A 20,304-nucleotide genomic window follows, 5' to 3' on the forward strand; every position below is an offset into this window, starting at 1 on the left:
TATATGCTAAGTCATAGTTAGCTTAACAGGACTACAGGCACTGCTGGGATTTGAACCCAGGATCTCCTGTTTACGAAACAGGCACTTTGACCAACTAAGCCACAGCACCACATAAGTCACAAAACAGATGAAAGAAAAAAGAACAGGAACTGGATCCCCTTTGTCCTGAACTGGATCCACTTGAGGAAGTAGCTCCAGAGACTCTCCCAAAACTAATTCTGATTTCTAAAAACATTATCAAGTCTGTGACACAAAACGACCACAGAGAGACACAAAATGACCACAAAGAGACACAAAATGACCACGAAGAGAGACAAAACAACCGCAGAGACACAACAAATACAAAGAGACACAAAACAACCACAAAGAGACACAAAACAACCACAGAGAGACACAAAACGACCACAGAGAGACACAAAATACCTACAAAGAGACAAAAAACAACCACAAAAAGACACAAAACAACCACAGAGAGTTACAAAACGACCACAGAGAGACACAAAACGACCACAGAGACACAAAAAAACTAAAAAGAGACACAAAACGATCACAAAGAGACACAAAATGACCACCAAGAGAGACAAAACTACCACAAAGAGACACAAAATTACGAGAAAAAGACACAAAACTACCACAAAGAGACATAAAACTACCAGAAAGAGACACAAAACAACCACAGAGACAGAAAACAACCACAAAGAGACAATAAACAACCACAAAGAGACAATAAACAACCACAAAGAGACACAAAACTACCAGAAAGAGACACAAAACTACCACAAAGAGACACAAAATTACCAGAAAGAGACACAAAACAACCACAGAGACACAACAACTACAAAGAGACAAAAAAAGATGACAAAGAGACACAAAACGACCACAAAGAGAGACAAAACTACCACAAAGAGACACAAAACAACCACAGAGACACAAAAAAACCACAGAGAGACACAAAACAACCACAGAGAGACACAAAACAACCACAAAGAGACACAAAACAACCACAGAGAGACACATAACAAGCAGAAAGAGACACAAAACTTCCCAAAACTAATTCTGATTTCTAAAAACATTTTTATCAGGTCTGACCAAAGAACAGACTGATAATAATCATGATGTTCATCATTTAATTAAGAGAACCAATGTAAAGTAGAAACCTAATAATTATATGCTAAGTCATAGTTAGCTTAACAGGACCACAGGTACTGCTGGGATTTGAACCCAGGATCTCCTGTTTACAAGACAGGAACTTTGACCAACTAAGCCACAGCGCCACATAAGTCATGAAAATGATGAAAGACACAAAACATTCAGATACACAAGACGACCACAAAGAGACACAAGATGACCACAGAGAGACACAAAACGACCATAGAGACACAAAACATCCAGACACACAAAACAACCACAAAGAGACACAAAACGACCACAGAGACACAAAATGACCACAAAGAGACACAAAACGACCACAGAGACACAAAATGACCACAAAGAGAGACAAAACTACCACAAACAGACATAAAATGACCACAAAGAGAGACTAAACAACCAAAGAGACACAACAACTACAAAGAGACACAAAACGATCACAAAGAGACACAGAACAACCACAAAGAGACACAAAATAACTACAAAGAGACACATAACAACCACAGTGAGACACATAACAAGCAAAAAGAGACACAAAACTACCACAAAGAGACACAAAACAACACTTACATGCTAAGTCATAGTTAGCTTAACAGGACTACAGGCACTGCTGGGATTTGAACCCAGGATCTCCTGTTTACGAGACAGGCACTTTGACCAACTAAGCCACAGCACCACATAAGTCACAAAACAGATGAAAGAAAAAAGAACAGGAACTGGATCCCCTGTGTCCTGAACTGGATCCACTTGAGGAAGTAGCTCCAGAGACTCTCCCAAAACTAATTCTGATTTCTAAAAACATTATCAAGTCTGTGACACAAAACGACCACAGAGAGACACAAAATGACCACAAAGAGACACAAAATGACCACAAAGAGAGACAAAACTACCACAAACAGACATAAAATGACCACAAAGATAGACTAAACAACCAAAGAGACACAACAACTACAAAGAGACACAAAACGATCACAAAGAGACACAGAACAACCACAAAGAGACACAAAATAACTACAAAGAGACACATAACAACCACAGTGAGACACATAACAAGCAAAAAGAGACACAAAACTACCACAAAGAGACACAAAACATTCAGATACACAAAACGACCACAAAGAGACACAAGATGACCACAGAGAGACACAAAACAACCACAGAGAGACACAAAATCACCAGAAAGAGAAACAAAACATCCAAAGACACAAAACGACCACAGAGACACAAAACGACCACAGAGACACAAAACAACAAAAGAGAGACAAAAAATTACCAGAAAGAGACACAAAACAACCACAAAAAGACATTTACATCTTAAGTCATAGTTAGCTTAACAGGACTACAGGCACTGCTGGGATTTGAACCCAGGATCTCCTGTTTACTAGACAGGCACTTTGACCAACTAAGCCACAGCACCACATAAGTCAGAAAAATTATGAAAGAATAAAGATCAGGAACTGGATCCCCTTTGTCCTGAACTGGATCCACTTGAGGAAGTAGCTCCAGAGACTCTCCCAAAACTAATTCTGATTTCTAAAAACATTATCAAGTCTGTGACACAAAACGACCACAGAGAGACACAAAATGACCACAAAGAGACACAAAATGACCACGAAGAGAGACAAAACAACCGCAGAGACACAACATATACAAAGAGACACAAAACAACAACAAAGAGACACAAAATACCTACAAAGAGACAAAAAACAACCACAAAAAGACACAAAACAACAACAGAGAGACACAAAACGACCACAGAGAGACACAAAACGACCACAGAGACACAAAAAACTAAAAAGAGACACAAAACTACCACAAAGAGACACAAAACTACCACAAAGAGACACAAAATTACGAGAAAAAGACACAAAACTACCACAAAGAGACACAAAACTACCAGAAAGAGACACAAAACAACCACAGAGACAGAAAACAACCACAAAGAGACAATAAACAACCACAAAGAGACACAAAACTACCACAAAGAGACACAAAACTACCACAAAGAGACACAAAATTACCAGAAAGAGACACAAAACAACCACAGAGACACAACAACTACAAAGAGACAAAAAAAGATCACAAAGAGACACAAAACGACCACAGAGACAAAAAACAACCACAGAGAGACACAAAACGATCACAGAGACACAAAACAACCACATAGAGACACAAAACGACCACAGACACACAAAACAACCACAGATAGTCACAAAACAACCACAAAGAGACAATAAACAACCACAAAGAGACACAAAACTACCACAAAGAGAGACAAAACTACCACAAAGAGACACAAAACAACCACAGAGACACAAAACAACCACAGAGAGACACAAAACATCCAGAGACACATAACAACCACAAAGAGACACAAAACAAACACAGAGAGACACATAACAAGCAGAAAGAGACACAAAACTTCCCAAAACTAATTCTGATTTCTAAAAACATTTTTATCAAGTCTGACCAAAGAACAGACTGATAATAACCATGATGTTCATCATTTAATTAAGAGAACCAATGTAAAGTAGAACCCTGATAATGACCTGTTTTATATGCTAAGTCATCGTTAGCTTAACAGGACCACAGGTACTGCTGGGATTTGAACCCAGGATCTCCTGTTTACAAGACAGGCACTTTGACCAACTAAGCCATAGCACCACATAAGTCATAAAAATGATGAAAGACACAAAACATTCAGATACACAAGACGACCACAAAGAGACACAAGATGACCACAGAGAGACACAAAACGACCAAAGAGACACAAAACCACCACAGAGAGACACAAAACGACTACAAAGAGAGACAAAACAACCACAGAGAGACACAAAACATCCAGAGACACAAAACAACCACAAAGAGACACAAAACGACCACAGAGACACAAAATGACCACAAAGAGAGACAAAACAACCAAAGAGACACAACAACTACAAAGAGACACAAAACGATCACAAAGAGACACAGAACAACCACAAAGAGACACAAAACTAACACAAAGAGTCACAAAGCTACCACAAAGATACAAAAAACTACCAGAAAGAGACACAAAACAACCACAGAGACACAAAACAACTACAAAGAGCCACAAAACAACCACAGAGAGACACAAAACGACCACAGAGACACAAAACAACCACAGAGAGACACAAAACGATCACAGAGACACAAAACAACCACATAGAGACACAAAACGACCACAGACACACAAAACAACCACAGATAGTCACAAAACAACCACAAAGAGAGACAAAACAAGCACAGAGAGACACAAAATTACCAGAAAGAGACACAAAACATCCAGTGACACAAAACAACCACAAAGAGACACAAAACGACCACAGAGACACAAAACGACCAAAAAGAGACACATAACAACCACAAAGAGACACAAAACTACCACAAAGAGACACAACAACTACAAAGAGACACAAAACGATCACAAAGAGAAACAAAACAACCACAAAGAGACATAAAACTACCACAAATAGACACAAAACGACCACAAAGAGACAAAAAATTGCCAGAAAGAGACACAAAACAACCACAGAGACACAAAACAACTACAAAGAGACACAAAACAACCACAAAGAGACACAAAATGACCACAAGAGACAAAACGACCACGAACAGACACAAAACAACCACATAGAGACACAAAATGACCACAAAGAGAGACAAAACTACCACAAAGGGACACAAAAAATCCAGAGACACAAAACAACCACAAAGAGACACAAAACGACCACAGAGACACAAAATGACCACAAAGAGAGACAAAACTACCACAAAGAGACACAAAATTACCAGAAAGAGACACAAAAAAACCACAGAGAGGCACAAAACATCCAGAGACACAAAACGACCACAAAGAGACACATAACAACCACAAAGAGAAACAACAACTACAAAGAGACACAAAACGATCACAAAGAGAAAGAAAACAACCACAAAGAGACATAAAACTACCACAAAGAGACACAAAACGACCACAAAGAGACAAAAAATTACCAGAAAGAGACACAAAACAACCACAGAGACATAAAACAACTACAAAGAGACACAAAACAACCACAAAGAGACACAAAACAACCACAAAGAGACACAAAATGACCACAAGAGACAAAACGACCACGAACAGACACAAAACAACCACAGAGTGACAAAAAACGATCACAGAGACACAAAACAACCACAAAGAGACACAAAATGACCACAAAGAGAGACAAAACTACCACAAAGGGACACAAAACATCCAGATACACAAAACAACCACAAAGAGACGAAAAATTACCACAAGAGACAAAACGACCACAAAGACACACAAAACATCCAGAGACACAAAACAACCACAAAGAGACACAAAACGACCACAGAGACACAAAATGACCACAAAGAGACACAAAACGACCACAGAGACACAAAATGACCACAAAGAGAGACAAAACTACCACAAACAGACATAAAATGACCACAAAGAGAGACTAAACAACCAAAGAGACACAACAACTACAAAGAGACACAAAACGATCACAAAGAGACACAGAACAACCACAAAGAGACACAAAATAACTACAAAGAGACACATAACAACCACAAAGAGACACATAACAAGCAAAAAGAGACACAAAACGACCACAAAGAGACACAAGATGACCACAGAGAGACACAAAACGACCACAAAGAGACACAAGATGACCACAGAGAGACACAAAACGACCACAGAGACACAAAACAACCACAGAGAGACACAAAATCACCAGAAAGAGAAACAAAACATCCAAAGACACAAAACGACCACAGAGACACAAAACAACCACAGAGAGACACAAAATGACCACAAAGAGAGACAAAACTACCACAAACAGACATAAAATGACCACAAAGAGAGACTAAACAACCAAAGAGACACAACAACTACAAAGAGACACAAAACGATCACAAAGAGACACAGAACAACCACAAAGAGACACAAAATAACTACAAAGAGACACATAACAACCACAGTGAGACACATAACAAGCAAAAAGAGACACAAAACTACCACAAAGAGACACAAAACAACACTTACATGCTAAGTCATAGTTAGCTTAACAGGACTACAGGCACTGCTGGGATTTGAACCCAGGATCTCCTGTTTACGAGACAGGCACTTTGACCAACTAAGCCACAGCACCACATAAGTCACAAAACAGATGAAAGAAAAAAGAACAGGAACTGGATCCCCTGTGTCCTGAACTGGATCCACTTGAGGAAGTAGCTCCAGAGACTCTCCCAAAACTAATTCTGATTTCTAAAAACATTATCAAGTCTGTGACACAAAACGACCACAGAGAGACACAAAATGACCACAAAGAGACACAAAATGACCACAAAGAGAGACAAAACTACCACAAACAGACATAAAATGACCACAAAGATAGACTAAACAACCAAAGAGACACAACAACTACAAAGAGACACAAAACGATCACAAAGAGACACAGAACAACCACAAAGAGACACAAAATAACTACAAAGAGACACATAACAACCACAGTGAGACACATAACAAGCAAAAAGAGACACAAAACTACCACAAAGAGACACAAAACATTCAGATACACAAAACGACCACAAAGAGACACAAGATGACCACAGAGAGACACAAAACAACCACAGAGAGACACAAAATCACCAGAAAGAGAAAGAAAACATCCAAAGACACAAAACGACCACAGAGACACAAAACGACCACAGAGACACAAAACAACAAAAGAGAGACAAAAAATTACCAGAAAGAGACACAAAACAACCACAAAAAGACATTTACATCTTAAGTCATAGTTAGCTTAACAGGACTACAGGCACTGCTGGGATTTGAACCCAGGATCTCCTGTTTACTAGACAGGCACTTTGACCAACTAAGCCACAGCACCACATAAGTCAGAAAAATTATGAAAGAATAAAGATCAGGAACTGGATCCCCTTTGTCCTGAACTGGATCCACTTGAGGAAGTAGCTCCAGAGACTCTCCCAAAACTAATTCTGATTTCTAAAAACATTATCAAGTCTGTGACACAAAACGACCACAGAGAGACACAAAATGACCACAAAGAGACACAAAATGACCACGAAGAGAGACAAAACAACCGCAGAGACACAACATATACATAGAGACACAAAACAACAACAAAGAGACACAAAATACCTACAAAGAGACAAAAAACAACCACAAAAAGACACAAAACAACAACAGAGAGACACAAAACGACCACAGAGAGACACAAAACGACCACAGAGACACAAAAAACTAAAAAGAGACACAAAACTACCACAAAGAGACACAAAACTACCACAAAGAGACACAAAATTACGAGAAAAAGACACAAAACTACCACAAAGAGACACAAAACTACCAGAAAGAGACACAAAACAACCACAGAGACAGAAAACAACCACAAAGAGACAATAAACAACCACAAAGAGACACAAAACTACCACAAAGAGACACAAAACTACCACAAAGAGACACAAAATTACCAGAAAGAGACACAAAACAACCACAGAGACACAACAACTACAAAGAGACAAAAAAAGATCACAAAGAGACACAAAACGACCACAGAGACAAAAAACAACCACAGAGAGACACAAAACGATCACAGAGACACAAAACAACCACATAGAGACACAAAACGACCACAGACACACAAAACAACCACAGATAGTCACAAAACAACCACAAAGAGACAATAAACAACCACAAAGAGACACAAAACTACCACAAAGAGAGACAAAACTACCACAAAGAGACACAAAACAACCACAGAGACACAAAACAACCACAGAGAGACACAAAACATCCAGAGACACATAACAACCACAAAGAGACACAAAACAAACACAGAGAGACACATAACAAGCAGAAAGAGACACAAAACTTCCCAAAACTAATTCTGATTTCTAAAAACATTTTTATCAAGTCTGACCAAAGAACAGACTGATAATAACCATGATGTTCATCATTTAATTAAGAGAACCAATGTAAAGTAGAACCCTGATAATGACCTGTTTTATATGCTAAGTCATCGTTAGCTTAACAGGACCACAGGTACTGCTGGGATTTGAACCCAGGATCTCCTGTTTACAAGACAGGCACTTTGACCAACTAAGCCATAGCACCACATAAGTCATAAAAATGATGAAAGACACAAAACATTCAGATACACAAGACGACCACAAAGAGACACAAGATGACCACAGAGAGACACAAAACGACCAAAGAGACACAAAACCACCACAGAGAGACACAAAACGACTACAAAGAGAGACAAAACAACCACAGAGAGACACAAAACATCCAGAGACACAAAACAACCACAAAGAGACACAAAACGACCACAGAGACACAAAATGACCACAAAGAGAGACAAAACAACCAAAGAGACACAACAACTACAAAGAGACACAAAACGATCACAAAGAGACACAGAACAACCACAAAGAGACACAAAACTAACACAAAGAGTCACAAAGCTACCACAAAGATACAAAAAACTACCAGAAAGAGACACAAAACAACCACAGAGACACAAAACAACTACAAAGAGCCACAAAACAACCACAGAGAGACACAAAACGACCACAGAGACACAAAACAACCACAGAGAGACACAAAACGATCACAGAGACACAAAACAACCACATAGAGACACAAAACGACCACAGACACACAAAACAACCACAGATAGTCACAAAACAACCACAAAGAGAGACAAAACAAGCACAGAGAGACACAAAATTACCAGAAAGAGACACAAAACATCCAGTGACACAAAACAACCACAAAGAGACACAAAACGACCACAGAGACACAAAACGACCAAAAAGAGACACATAACAACCACAAAGAGACACAAAACTACCACAAAGAGACACAACAACTACAAAGAGACACAAAACGATCACAAAGAGAAACAAAACAACCACAAAGAGACATAAAACTACCACAAATAGACACAAAACGACCACAAAGAGACAAAAAATTGCCAGAAAGAGACACAAAACAACCACAGAGACACAAAACAACTACAAAGAGACACAAAACAACCACAAAGAGACACAAAATGACCACAAGAGACAAAACGACCACGAACAGACACAAAACAACCACATAGAGACACAAAATGACCACAAAGAGAGACAAAACTACCACAAAGGGACACAAAAAATCCAGAGACACAAAACAACCACAAAGAGACACAAAACGACCACAGAGACACAAAATGACCACAAAGAGAGACAAAACTACCACAAAGAGACACAAAATTACCAGAAAGAGACACAAAAAAACCACAGAGAGGCACAAAACATCCAGAGACACAAAACGACCACAAAGAGACACATAACAACCACAAAGAGAAACAACAACTACAAAGAGACACAAAACGATCACAAAGAGAAAGAAAACAACCACAAAGAGACATAAAACTACCACAAAGAGACACAAAACGACCACAAAGAGACAAAAAATTACCAGAAAGAGACACAAAACAACCACAGAGACATAAAACAACTACAAAGAGACACAAAACAACCACAAAGAGACACAAAACAACCACAAAGAGACACAAAATGACCACAAGAGACAAAACGACCACGAACAGACACAAAACAACCACAGAGTGACAAAAAACGATCACAGAGACACAAAACAACCACAAAGAGACACAAAATGACCACAAAGAGAGACAAAACTACCACAAAGGGACACAAAACATCCAGATACACAAAACAACCACAAAGAGACGAAAAATTACCACAAGAGACAAAACGACCACAAAGACACACAAAACATCCAGAGACACAAAACAACCACAAAGAGACACAAAACGACCACAGAGACACAAAATGACCACAAAGAGACACAAAACGACCACAGAGACACAAAATGACCACAAAGAGAGACAAAACTACCACAAACAGACATAAAATGACCACAAAGAGAGACTAAACAACCAAAGAGACACAACAACTACAAAGAGACACAAAACGATCACAAAGAGACACAGAACAACCACAAAGAGACACAAAATAACTACAAAGAGACACATAACAACCACAAAGAGACACATAACAAGCAAAAAGAGACACAAAACGACCACAAAGAGACACAAGATGACCACAGAGAGACACAAAACGACCACAAAGAGACACAAGATGACCACAGAGAGACACAAAACGACCACAGAGACACAAAACAACCACAGAGAGACACAAAATCACCAGAAAGAGAAACAAAACATCCAAAGACACAAAACGACCACAGAGACACAAAACAACCACAGAGAGACACAAAATGACCACAAAGAGAGACAAAACTACCACAAACAGACATAAAATGACCACAAAGAGAGACTAAACAACCAAAGAGACACAACAACTACAAAGAGACACAAAACGATCACAAAGAGACACAGAACAACCACAAAGAGACACAAAATAACTACAAAGAGACACATAACAACCACAGTGAGACACATAACAAGCAAAAAGAGACACAAAACTACCACAAAGAGACACAAAACAACACTTACATGCTAAGTCATAGTTAGCTTAACAGGACTACAGGCACTGCTGGGATTTGAACCCAGGATCTCCTGTTTACGAGACAGGCACTTTGACCAACTAAGCCACAGCACCACATAAGTCACAAAACAGATGAAAGAAAAAAGAACAGGAACTGGATCCCCTGTGTCCTGAACTGGATCCACTTGAGGAAGTAGCTCCAGAGACTCTCCCAAAACTAATTCTGATTTCTAAAAACATTATCAAGTCTGTGACACAAAACGACCACAGAGAGACACAAAATGACCACAAAGAGACACAAAATGACCACAAAGAGAGACAAAACTACCACAAACAGACATAAAATGACCACAAAGATAGACTAAACAACCAAAGAGACACAACAACTACAAAGAGACACAAAACGATCACAAAGAGACACAGAACAACCACAAAGAGACACAAAATAACTACAAAGAGACACATAACAACCACAGTGAGACACATAACAAGCAAAAAGAGACACAAAACTACCACAAAGAGACACAAAACATTCAGATACACAAAACGACCACAAAGAGACACAAGATGACCACAGAGAGACACAAAACAACCACAGAGAGACACAAAATCACCAGAAAGAGAAAGAAAACATCCAAAGACACAAAACGACCACAGAGACACAAAACGACCACAGAGACACAAAACAACAAAAGAGAGACAAAAAATTACCAGAAAGAGACACAAAACAACCACAAAAAGACATTTACATCTTAAGTCATAGTTAGCTTAACAGGACTACAGGCACTGCTGGGATTTGAACCCAGGATCTCCTGTTTACTAGACAGGCACTTTGACCAACTAAGCCACAGCACCACATAAGTCAGAAAAATTATGAAAGAATAAAGATCAGGAACTGGATCCCCTTTGTCCTGAACTGGATCCACTTGAGGAAGTAGCTCCAGAGACTCTCCCAAAACTAATTCTGATTTCTAAAAACATTATCAAGTCTGTGACACAAAACGACCACAGAGAGACACAAAATGACCACAAAGAGACACAAAATGACCACGAAGAGAGACAAAACAACCGCAGAGACACAACATATACATAGAGACACAAAACAACAACAAAGAGACACAAAATACCTACAAAGAGACAAAAAACAACCACAAAAAGACACAAAACAACAACAGAGAGACACAAAACGACCACAGAGAGACACAAAACGACCACAGAGACACAAAAAACTAAAAAGAGACACAAAACTACCACAAAGAGACACAAAACTACCACAAAGAGACACAAAATTACGAGAAAAAGACACAAAACTACCACAAAGAGACACAAAACTACCAGAAAGAGACACAAAACAACCACAGAGACAGAAAACAACCACAAAGAGACAATAAACAACCACAAAGAGACACAAAACTACCACAAAGAGACACAAAACTACCACAAAGAGACACAAAATTACCAGAAAGAGACACAAAACAACCACAGAGACACAACAACTACAAAGAGACAAAAAAAGATCACAAAGAGACACAAAACGACCACAGAGACAAAAAACAACCACAGAGAGACACAAAACGATCACAGAGACACAAAACAACCACATAGAGACACAAAACGACCACAGACACACAAAACAACCACAGATAGTCACAAAACAACCACAAAGAGACAATAAACAACCACAAAGAGACACAAAACTACCACAAAGAGAGACAAAACTACCACAAAGAGACACAAAACAACCACAGAGACACAAAACAACCACAGAGAGACACAAAACATCCAGAGACACATAACAACCACAAAGAGACACAAAACAAACACAGAGAGACACATAACAAGCAGAAAGAGACACAAAACTTCCCAAAACTAATTCTGATTTCTAAAAACATTTTTATCAAGTCTGACCAAAGAACAGACTGATAATAACCATGATGTTCATCATTTAATTAAGAGAACCAATGTAAAGTAGAACCCTGATAATGACCTGTTTTATATGCTAAGTCATCGTTAGCTTAACAGGACCACAGGTACTGCTGGGATTTGAACCCAGGATCTCCTGTTTACAAGACAGGCACTTTGACCAACTAAGCCATAGCACCACATAAGTCATAAAAATGATGAAAGACACAAAACATTCAGATACACAAGACGACCACAAAGAGACACAAGATGACCACAGAGAGACACAAAACGACCAAAGAGACACAAAACCACCACAGAGAGACACAAAACGACTACAAAGAGAGACAAAACAACCACAGAGAGACACAAAACATCCAGAGACACAAAACAACCACAAAGAGACACAAAACGACCACAGAGACACAAAATGACCACAAAGAGAGACAAAACAACCAAAGAGACACAACAACTACAAAGAGACACAAAACGATCACAAAGAGACACAGAACAACCACAAAGAGACACAAAACTAACACAAAGAGTCACAAAGCTACCACAAAGATACAAAAAACTACCAGAAAGAGACACAAAACAACCACAGAGACACAAAACAACTACAAAGAGCCACAAAACAACCACAGAGAGACACAAAACGACCACAGAGACACAAAACAACCACAGAGAGACACAAAACGATCACAGAGACACAAAACAACCACATAGAGACACAAAACGACCACAGACACACAAAACAACCACAGATAGTCACAAAACAACCACAAAGAGAGACAAAACAAGCACAGAGAGACACAAAATTACCAGAAAGAGACACAAAACATCCAGTGACACAAAACAACCACAAAGAGACACAAAACGACCACAGAGACACAAAACGACCAAAAAGAGACACATAACAACCACAAAGAGACACAAAACTACCACAAAGAGACACAACAACTACAAAGAGACACAAAACGATCACAAAGAGAAACAAAACAACCACAAAGAGACATAAAACTACCACAAATAGACACAAAACGACCACAAAGAGACAAAAAATTGCCAGAAAGAGACACAAAACAACCACAGAGACACAAAACAACTACAAAGAGACACAAAACAACCACAAAGAGACACAAAATGACCACAAGAGACAAAACGACCACGAACAGACACAAAACAACCACATAGAGACACAAAATGACCACAAAGAGAGACAAAACTACCACAAAGGGACACAAAAAATCCAGAGACACAAAACAACCACAAAGAGACACAAAACGACCACAGAGACACAAAATGACCACAAAGAGAGACAAAACTACCACAAAGAGACACAAAATTACCAGAAAGAGACACAAAAAAACCACAGAGAGGCACAAAACATCCAGAGACACAAAACGACCACAAAGAGACACATAACAACCACAAAGAGAAACAACAACTACAAAGAGACACAAAACGATCACAAAGAGAAAGAAAACAACCACAAAGAGACATAAAACTACCACAAAGAGACACAAAACGACCACAAAGAGACAAAAAATTACCAGAAAGAGACACAAAACAACCACAGAGACATAAAACAACTACAAAGAGACACAAAACAACCACAAAGAGACACAAAACAACCACAAAGAGACACAAAATGACCACAAGAGACAAAACGACCACGAACAGACACAAAACAACCACAGAGTGACAAAAAACGATCACAGAGACACAAAACAACCACAAAGAGACACAAAATGACCACAAAGAGAGACAAAACTACCACAAAGGGACACAAAACATCCAGATACACAAAACAACCACAAAGAGACGAAAAATTACCACAAGAGACAAAACGACCACAAAGACACACAAAACATCCAGAGACACAAAACAACCACAAAGAGACACAAAACGACCACAGAGACACAAAATGACCACAAAGAGACACAAAACGACCACAGAGACACAAAATGACCACAAAGAGAGACAAAACTACCACAAACAGACATAAAATGACCACAAAGAGAGACTAAACAACCAAAGAGACACAACAACTACAAAGAGACACAAAACGATCACAAAGAGACACAGAACAACCACAAAGAGACACAAAATAACTACAAAGAGACACATAACAACCACAAAGAGACACATAACAAGCAAAAAGAGACACAAAACGACCACAAAGAGACACAAGATGACCACAGAGAGACACAAAACGACCACAAAGAGACACAAGATGACCACAGAGAGACACAAAACGACCACAGAGACACAAAACAACCACAGAGAGACACAAAATCACCAGAAAGAGAAACAAAACATCCAAAGACACAAAACGACCACAGAGACACAAAACAACCACAGAGAGACACAAAACGACCACAAAGAGAGACAAAACAACAAAAGAGAGACAAAAAATTACCAGAAAGAGACACAAAACAACCACAAAAAGACACTTACATGCTAAGTCATAGTTAGCTTAACAGGACTACAGGCACTGCTGGGATTTGAACCCAGGATCTCCTGTTTACGAGACAGGCACTTTGACCAACTAAGCCACAGCACCACATAAGTCACAAAACAGATGAAAGAAAAAAGAACAGGAACTGGATCCCCTTTGTCCTGAACTGGATCCACTTGAGGAAGTAGCTCCAGAGACTCTCCCAAAACTAATTCTGATTTCTAAAAACATTATCAAGTCTGTGACACAAAACGACCACAGAGAGACACAAAATGACCACAAAGAGACACAAAATGACCACGAAGAGAGACAAAACAACCGCAGAGACACAACAAATACAAAGAGACACAAAACAACCACAAAGAGACACAAAATACCTACAAAGAGACAAAAAACAACCACAAAAAGACACAAAACAACCACAGAGAGACACAAAACGACCACAGAGAGACACAAAAATTACCACAGAGACACAAAAAAACTAAAAAGAGACACAAAACGATCACAAAGAGACACAAAATGACCACCAAGAGAGACAAAACTACCACAAAGAGACACAAAACTACCACAAAGAGACACAAAATTACGAGAAAAAGACACAAAACTACCACAAAGAGACATTAAACTACCAGAAAGAGACACAAAACAACCACAGAGACAGAAAACAACCACAAAGAGACAATAAACAACCACAAAGAGACAATAAACAACCACAAAGAGACACAAAACTACCAGAAAGAGACACAAAACTACCACAAAGAGACACAAAATTACCAGAAAGAGACACAAAACAACCACAGAGACACAACAACTACAAAGAGACAAAAAAAGATCACAAAGAGACACAAAACGACCACAAAGAGAGACAAAACTACCACAAAGAGACACAAAACAACCACAGAGACACAAAACAACCACAGAGAGACACAAAACATCCAGAGACACATAACAACCACAAAGAGACACAAAACAACCACAGAGAGACACATAACAAGCAGAAAGAGACACAAAACTTCCCAAAACTAATTCTGATTTCTAAAAACATTTTTATCAAGTCTGACCAAAGAACAGACTGATAATAACCATGATGTTCATCATTTAATTAAGAGAACCAATGTAAAGTAGAACCCTGATAATGACCTGTTTTATATGCTAAGTCATCGTTAGCTTAACAGGACCACAGGTACTGCTGGGATTTGAACCCAGGATCTCCTGTTTACAAGACAGGCACTTTGACCAACTAAGCCACAGCACCACATAAGCCATAAAAATTATGAAAGACACAAAACATTCAGATACACAAGACGACCACAAAGAGACACAAGATGACCACAGAGAGACACAAAACGACCAAAGAGACACAAAACCACCACAGAGAGACACAAAACGACTACAAAGAGAGACAAAACAACCATAGAGAGACACAAAACATCCAGAGACACAAAACAACCACAAAGAGACACAAAACGACCACAGAGACACAAAATGACCACAGAGACAAAACTACCACAAACAGACATAAAATGACCACAAAGAGAGACTAAACAACCAAAGAGACACAACAACTACAAAGAGACACAAAACGATCACAAAGAGACACAGAACAACCACAAAGAGACACAAAATAACTACAAAGAGACACATAACAAGCAAAAAGAGACACAAAACTACCACAAAGAGACACAAAACATTCAGATACACAAAACGACCACAAAGAGACACAAGATGACCACAGAGAGACACAAAACGACCACAAAGAGACACAAGATGACCACAGAGAGACACAAAACGACCACAGAGACACAACACAACCACAGAGAGACACAAAATCACCAGAAAGAGAAACAAAACATCCAAAGACACAAAACGACCACAGAGACACAAAACAACCACAGAGAGACACAAAACGACCACAAAGAGAGACAAAACAACAAAAGAGAGACAAAAAATTACCAGAAAGAGACACAAAACAACCACTTACATGCTAAGTCATAGTTAGCTTAACAGGACTACAGGCACTGCTGGGATTTGAACCCAGGATCTCCTGTTTACAAGACAGGCACTTTGACCAACTAAGCCACAGCACCACATAAGTCACAAAACAGATGAAAGAAAAAAGAACAGGAACTGGATCCCCTTTGTCCTGAACTGGATCCACTTGAGGAAGTAGCTCCAGAGACTCTCCCAAAACTAATTCTGATTTCTAAAAACATTATCAAGTCTGTGACACAAAACGACCACAGAGAGACACAAAATGACCACGAAGAGAGACAAAACAACCGCAGAGACACAACAAATACAAAGAGACACAAAACAACCACAAAGAGACACAAAATACCTACAAAGAGACAAAAAACAACCACGAAAAGACACAAAACAACCACAGAGAGACACAAAACGATCACAGAGAGACACAAAACGACCACAGAGACACAAAAAAACTAAAAAGAGACACAAAACGATCACAAAGAAACACAATATGACCACCAAGAGAGACAAAACTACCACAAAGAGACACAAAATTACGAGAAAAAGACACAAAACTACCACAAAGAGACATAAAACTACCAGAAAGACACACAAAACAACCACAGAGACAGAAAACAACCACAAAGAGACAATAAACAACCACAAAGAGACAATAAACAACCACAAAGAGACACAAAACTACCAGAAAGAGACACAAAACTACCACAAAGAGACACAAAATTACCAGAAAGAGACACAAAACAACCACAGAGAGACACAAAACATCCATAGACACACAACAACTACAAAGAGACACAAAACGATCACAAAGAGACACAAAATAACTACAAAGAGACACATAACAACCACAGTGAGACACATAACAAGCAAAAAGAGACACAAAACTACCACAAAGAGACACAAAACATTCAGATACACAAAACGACCACAAAGAGACACAAGATGACCACAGAGAGACACAAAACGACCACAAAGAGACACAAGATGACCACAGAGAGACACAAAACGACCACAGAGACACAAAACAACCACAGAGAGACACAAAATCACCAGAAAGAGAAACAAAACATCCAAAGACACAAAACGACCACAGAGACACAAAACAACCACAGAGAGACACAAAACGACCACAAAGAGAGACAAAACAACAAAAGAGAGACAAAAAATTACCAGAAAGAGAAACAAAACATCCAAAGACACAAAACGACCACAGAAACACAAAACGACCACAGAGAGACACAAAATGACCACAAAGAGACACAAAATGACCACGAAGAGAGACAAAACAACCGCAGAGACACAACAAATACAAAGAGACACAAAACAACCACAAAGAGACACAAAATACCTACAAAGAGACAAAAAACAACCACAAAAAGACACAAAACAACCACAGAGAGACACAAAACGACCACAGAGAGACACAAAACGACAACAAAGACACAAAAAAACTAAAAAGAGACACAAAACGATCACAAAGAGATACAAAATGACCACCAAGAGAGACAAAACTACCACAAAGAGACACAAAACTACCACAAAGAGACACAAAATTATGAGAAAAAGACACAAAACTACCACAAAGAGACATAAAACTACCACAAAGAGACACAAAACAACCACAGAGACAGAAAACAACCACAAAGAGACAATAAACAACCACAAAGAGACAATAAACAACCACAAAGAGACACAAAACTACCAGAAAGAGACACAAAACTACCACAAAGAGACACAAAATTACCAGAAAGAGACACAAAACAACCACAGAGACACAACAACTACAAAGAGACAAAAAAAGATCACAAAGAGACACAAAACGACCACAAAGAGAGACAAAACTACCACAGAGAGACACAAAACAACCACAGAGACACAAAACAACCACAGAGAGACACAAAACATCCAGAGACACAAAACAACCACAGAGAGACACAAAACATCCAGAGACACATAACAACCACAAAGAGACACAAAACAACCACAGAGAGACACATAACAAGCAGAAAGAGACACAAAACTTCCCAAAACTAATTCTGATTTCTAAAAACATTTTTATCAAGTCTGACCAAAGAACAGACTGATAATAATCATGATGTTCATCATTTAATTAAGAGAACCCATGTAAAGTAGAACCCTGATAATGACCTGTTTTATATGCTAAGTCATCGTTAGCTTAACAGGACCACAGGTACTGCTGGGATTTGAACCCAGGATCTCCTGTTTACAAGACAGGCACTTTGACCAACTAAGCCACAGCACCACATAAGTAATAAAATTGATGAAAGACACAAAACATTCAGATACACAAGACGACCACAAAGAGACACAAGATGACCACAGAGAGACACAAAACGACCAAAGAGACACAAAACCACCACAGAGAGACACAAAACGACTACAAAGAGAGACAAAACAACCACAGAGAGACACAAAACATCCAGAGACACAAAACAACCACAAAGAGACACAAAACGACCACAGAGACACAAAATGACCACAAAGAGAGACAAAACTACCACAAACAGACATAAAATGACCACAAAGAGAGACTTAACAACCAAAGAGACACAACAACTACAAAGAGACACAAAACGATCACAAAGAGACACAGAACAACCACAAAGAGACACAAAACGACCACAGAGACACAAAATGACCACAAAGAGACAAAAAACAACCACAGAGACACAAAACAACCACAGAGAGACACAGAACATCCAGAGACACATAACGACCACAAAGAGATACAAAACATCCAGAGACACAAAACAACCACAAAGAGACACAAAACGACCACAGAGACACAATATGTCCACAAAGAGAGACAAAACTACCACAAAGAGACACAAAACAACCACAGAGAGACACAAAATTACCAGAAAGAGACACAAAAAATCCAGAGAGACAAAACAACCACAAAGAGACACAAAACGACCACAAAGAGAGACAAAACTACCACAAAGAGACACAAAATTACCAGAAAGAGACACAAAAAAACCACAGAGAGGCACAAAACATCCAGAGACACAAAACGACCACAAAGAGACACATAACAACCACAAAGAGACACAACAACTACAAAGAGACACAAACCGATCACAAAGACAAACAAAACAACCACAAAGAGACATAAAACTACCACAAAGAGACACAAAACGACCACAAAGAGACAAAAAATTACCAGAAAGAGACACAAAACAACCACAGAGACACAAAACAACTAC

The 20,304-nt window shown here is 38.9% G+C and overlaps 15 non-coding genes across 15 annotated transcripts; all 15 read right to left on the reverse strand.

Moving 5' to 3' along the window:
- Positions 1-35: 35 nt before the first annotated feature.
- Positions 36-109, reverse strand: trnat-cgu (transfer RNA threonine (anticodon CGU)). Its single transcript has one exon. It is a non-coding gene; the product is annotated as a tRNA-Thr (tRNA).
- A 1,091-nt stretch (positions 110-1,200) lies between these two features.
- trnat-ugu (transfer RNA threonine (anticodon UGU)) lies at positions 1,201-1,274 on the reverse strand. The gene has a single exon. It is a non-coding gene; the product is annotated as a tRNA-Thr (tRNA).
- A 477-nt stretch (positions 1,275-1,751) lies between these two features.
- On the reverse strand, positions 1,752-1,825 carry trnat-cgu (transfer RNA threonine (anticodon CGU)). Its single transcript has one exon. It is a non-coding gene; the product is annotated as a tRNA-Thr (tRNA).
- Positions 1,826-2,492: 667 nt separating this feature from the next.
- Positions 2,493-2,566, reverse strand: trnat-agu (transfer RNA threonine (anticodon AGU)). Its single transcript has one exon. It is a non-coding gene; the product is annotated as a tRNA-Thr (tRNA).
- Positions 2,567-3,739: 1,173 nt separating this feature from the next.
- On the reverse strand, positions 3,740-3,813 carry trnat-ugu (transfer RNA threonine (anticodon UGU)). Its single transcript has one exon. It is a non-coding gene; the product is annotated as a tRNA-Thr (tRNA).
- Positions 3,814-6,258: 2,445 nt separating this feature from the next.
- Positions 6,259-6,332, reverse strand: trnat-cgu (transfer RNA threonine (anticodon CGU)). Its single transcript has one exon. It is a non-coding gene; the product is annotated as a tRNA-Thr (tRNA).
- A 667-nt stretch (positions 6,333-6,999) lies between these two features.
- Positions 7,000-7,073, reverse strand: trnat-agu (transfer RNA threonine (anticodon AGU)). The gene has a single exon. It is a non-coding gene; the product is annotated as a tRNA-Thr (tRNA).
- A 1,173-nt stretch (positions 7,074-8,246) lies between these two features.
- trnat-ugu (transfer RNA threonine (anticodon UGU)) lies at positions 8,247-8,320 on the reverse strand. Its single transcript has one exon. It is a non-coding gene; the product is annotated as a tRNA-Thr (tRNA).
- Positions 8,321-10,765: 2,445 nt separating this feature from the next.
- On the reverse strand, positions 10,766-10,839 carry trnat-cgu (transfer RNA threonine (anticodon CGU)). Its single transcript has one exon. It is a non-coding gene; the product is annotated as a tRNA-Thr (tRNA).
- Positions 10,840-11,506: 667 nt separating this feature from the next.
- On the reverse strand, positions 11,507-11,580 carry trnat-agu (transfer RNA threonine (anticodon AGU)). The gene has a single exon. It is a non-coding gene; the product is annotated as a tRNA-Thr (tRNA).
- Positions 11,581-12,753: 1,173 nt separating this feature from the next.
- trnat-ugu (transfer RNA threonine (anticodon UGU)) lies at positions 12,754-12,827 on the reverse strand. The gene has a single exon. It is a non-coding gene; the product is annotated as a tRNA-Thr (tRNA).
- A 2,292-nt stretch (positions 12,828-15,119) lies between these two features.
- trnat-cgu (transfer RNA threonine (anticodon CGU)) lies at positions 15,120-15,193 on the reverse strand. Its single transcript has one exon. It is a non-coding gene; the product is annotated as a tRNA-Thr (tRNA).
- A 1,076-nt stretch (positions 15,194-16,269) lies between these two features.
- trnat-ugu (transfer RNA threonine (anticodon UGU)) lies at positions 16,270-16,343 on the reverse strand. The gene has a single exon. It is a non-coding gene; the product is annotated as a tRNA-Thr (tRNA).
- Positions 16,344-17,101: 758 nt separating this feature from the next.
- On the reverse strand, positions 17,102-17,175 carry trnat-ugu (transfer RNA threonine (anticodon UGU)). Its single transcript has one exon. It is a non-coding gene; the product is annotated as a tRNA-Thr (tRNA).
- Positions 17,176-19,266: 2,091 nt separating this feature from the next.
- Positions 19,267-19,340, reverse strand: trnat-ugu (transfer RNA threonine (anticodon UGU)). The gene has a single exon. It is a non-coding gene; the product is annotated as a tRNA-Thr (tRNA).
- Positions 19,341-20,304: the final 964 nt, after the last annotated feature.

Source organism: Leuresthes tenuis, unplaced genomic scaffold (assembly GCF_036924035.1).
Source record: "Leuresthes tenuis unplaced genomic scaffold, fLeuTen1.0.hap1 SCAF_23, whole genome shotgun sequence".
Taxonomy (NCBI): Eukaryota; Metazoa; Chordata; class Actinopteri; order Atheriniformes; family Atherinopsidae; genus Leuresthes; species Leuresthes tenuis.